We start from the raw sequence: 3454 nt of genomic DNA, 5'->3' as shown, positions 1-3454 counted from the left end.
TAAAATTCTCTAAATGTGCTTTGATCATCAACGTTACAAGAAAAAAAAGAACAGTCTGCTTAAACTAATACCACACTCATTTTTTCTTGTTTTTATTGAAAATACCATATAAACATTCACTGGACTCAGAAGAAAAAGTCAGCAAAGCCTTGGATTTAAAAAATGCTCTTTGAAGGGCTTTGAACGGTGAGCAATTCATCATAAAATCATCAACAAACTTTGCACAAGTGCGAAAATGATCCCGATCATTTGAATCACCTGTGTTGGAACAACGTTAGATGTAAAATAGGCTGGGTCCGGGCTCACGAGGACTGGAGTTGGAGACCCCTGCTTTTATAGCCTTTTCTCAGACAGGCATTAATTTTCTCACATTTCTCTTTGCGTAAACATTCAAAGTTCGAAGCTTCATAGATTTAAAATAATTATTCGATAACAGAATGAAAGCAAAGATCCAAACTTGTTTTCAGGCCAAAGCATTTATTTGACAAATAAAAATACAAATATCCATCCAGCCGTCCATTTTCTTTAGTTTTATATGAACTAATGGATTCTCACTCCTGTCCCGTCCCATTCCACTCTCACAGGAAAAAAAAAAAATCCAGTCTCATACCAGACAATGGTAATTACCAGTAATTAATCAATTAAGTAATTGATTAATTAAGAGTGCCTGTTCCGGTCACAACTCCCATCACGTCCTCTTCCCGTTCAGCATGAATCCCACTTCTGTAATGCTACATTAAAAAAAAAACAAACAAACAAACAACAAAAGTTGCATTCTACTCTTTTATTGAACAGTTTGTCAACCCGTGCTTCCTCATGGATTTCTCAATATCCTCCTGACTACCAGTAGTTCAAATTTGTCCTCTGTAGAGGACATTTCTAAACCTAAATATCTCCCACCCAGTGCATCCAATTGCATTAACTCCTTTTGTGCTCTAAAGAGGACATTCAGTGCTTTCCAATGATACCAAATTTGTAGGGGGTGGGCTTTGTTACCTAGACTTCACAGGAGAAGAAAATGGCTTCCCTCAGTGCAAGCACTTTTTATGGGAAGAGGAAAAGTAATTATTTAATACTTTTTATCAAACACATTTTGTCTTGAAATGCTGTTGGCATTTTATTTATAAGACTCTTATGAACACGTTAAAGTGTTGTTTGAATTATTTTAAGTGTATTTGAGCCTAGTATTCAAGTCTTTAAAACATGTCCTCTGTAGTGGACATTTGAAGTTATTTCGTCCATTTTGCTCTTTTTTTCCCAAATGACAAGAATGGGAGTCATTCTGAAAAGCAGAGGGATTTTTACTGCGGATTGTTGATGGAAACTCAGACATTGAGTTGTCTGATGAAGATGACATGATGCTGCTATGACACGCCAAAACTGGACCCCGGTGGATTATTTTAAGCAATACATTGATGACTCTGTGTTTGAAGAAATGGCCCTGTACACAAATCACAAGCGTAAAGTACTTGTGTCTAAAGCAATGTTAAATACCATACCTGAAGAACTGAAGACATTCTTTGGGAATTCTATTTACATGGGCTGTCTAGGATATCAAAACATTCAAATGTATTGGGCCTCAAGTACTGGAGTCGAAATTGTGGCGGAATCCATGACCAGAAATCGGTTTTACAAATTGAGAAACTCCATCAAGCTCGTCAACGACCTTGATGTTTCAGATGAAGAAAAAACAAGTGATCTCTTGTGGAGAATCAGGCCTCTCTTGAGCAAAGTAAGGCAAGGATGTCTGAGTCTGACAAAAACAGGAAAATTGTGCATTGATGAGCAAATGGTTCCTTTTACTGGTCGATGCCCAGTGCGCCAGTATGTACCGGGCAAACCAAAACCAACTGGACTGAAGGTATTTGTCTGGGCTGCACCAACTGGTCTAGTTTTGGATTTTGTGGTCTACCAAGGCAAGACAACTTTCACAGCTACAGGAGGAAAAGGCATCGGGGAACAAGCTGTTATTCAATTGCCATAGTCTGTTCCTCAAGGCACCCACCTGTTCTTTGACAGGTACTTTACAACAATCAGCCTCCTTGACACCCTGATGACAAAAGGACTGACAGCGACTGGAACCCTCATGAATAACAGGGTTCCAAAGGACTGCAAGATCATAGGCGATACGCTTTTCCTTTGTGTTTCCAAGAAAGGGAATTGCTTTTTGAAGTCCATCCACCCATCCATCCATCCATCCATTTTCCGAACCGCTTTATCCTCACTAGGGTCGCGGGGGGGTGCTTGCCTATCCCAGCCGTCTTCGGGCAGTAGGCGGGGGGACACCCTGAATTGGTTGCCAGCCAATCGCAGGGCACACAGAGACGAACAACACACTCATACCTAGGGACAATTCAGAGTGCCCAATCAGCCTTCCATGCATGTTTTTGGAATGTGGGAGGTACCCGGAGAAAACCCACGCAGGCACGGGGAGAACATGCAAACTCCACACAGGGAGGCCGGAGCTGGAATTGAACCTGGTACCTCTGCACTGCGAAGCCGACGTGCTAACCACTGGACTACCGGGCCGCCCCGCTTTTTGAAGTATCATACCAAATAAGCTTAATAGAAACGAAAGTGAAAAAAGAAAAGAGATGATGAACAGTTATGTTTATGTTGAACACTTAGTCAAGTTGACTTTTTGATATTTTTGTTGGACTAACTGTTTGAGAATGAAGTTCCGTTTCCCCTGTATTGGGTTCCGATGTCCACTGTAGAAGACACATCAAAGCTTAAAAACAAAAATAAAAATTTCAAAAATTTCTTTTGCAGTATACCAATTACTTCACATAGATTGGAGAATTTCAAAATAAATGTGATTGGACAACATTTTTTTCCTGGTAGTCAGGAGGATATTTCATGCAACATTTTTTTTCCGACTGTATAATCCTGCTCCCATCTGCATTTTTTTATACTGTACCGTCCCAGTCCCCATCACATTGGAATTCCCAATGTCTGTCTGTCTGTCTGTCTGTCTGTCTGTCTGTCTGTCTGTCTGTCTGTCTGTCTATCTATCTATCTATCTATCTATCTATCTATCTATCTATCTATCTATCTATCTATCTAGGGGTGGACTCCACCAAGGCTGCCCTTTATCACAGATTCTGTTCATAAGAATTCCTAGGCGCAGCCGAGGCAGAAAAGATCATGTCATATGTGAACAGGTGACCACAGATCTTCATTCGGAATGATTTCAATTCGACTGACAAAGTAGTCTTGATGTAAATCCAGCTAAATATCCTACGACTCTTCTGATTCGAATGGGAAAGCTCTGACTCTCCGTTTGTTTCCAATGTTTCCTATCCTGACAAAATGGTGTCGCTCAAATGTGGTGCAATGCATCATGGGATGTGTGACATTAGTGTCAGCAAGAGGGACTGGGCCTGCTTAACAATAGCCCAAATCTAATCCCCTAATCTCAAAACGAACATGTTATTAATACATACATATATTA

At 40.4% G+C, this 3454-nt stretch overlaps 1 long non-coding RNA gene across 1 annotated transcript; it reads left to right on the top strand.

Moving 5' to 3' along the window:
* Positions 1-1474: 1474 nt before the first annotated feature.
* On the top strand, positions 1475-2774 carry LOC109514497 (uncharacterized). Its single transcript, XR_002167996.1, has 2 exons — positions 1475-2019; positions 2672-2774. It is a non-coding gene; the product is annotated as an uncharacterized LOC109514497 (long non-coding RNA).
* The last annotated feature ends 680 nt before the right edge of the window (positions 2775-3454 follow it).

This window comes from Hippocampus comes, unplaced genomic scaffold, assembly GCF_001891065.2.
Source record: "Hippocampus comes isolate QL1 unplaced genomic scaffold, H_comes_QL1_v1.1 scaffold84, whole genome shotgun sequence".
NCBI classification, from domain to species: domain Eukaryota; kingdom Metazoa; phylum Chordata; class Actinopteri; order Syngnathiformes; family Syngnathidae; genus Hippocampus; species Hippocampus comes.
Note: the sequence above shows the minus strand (reverse complement) of the source record. Positions and strands in the feature narration are given on the sequence as shown.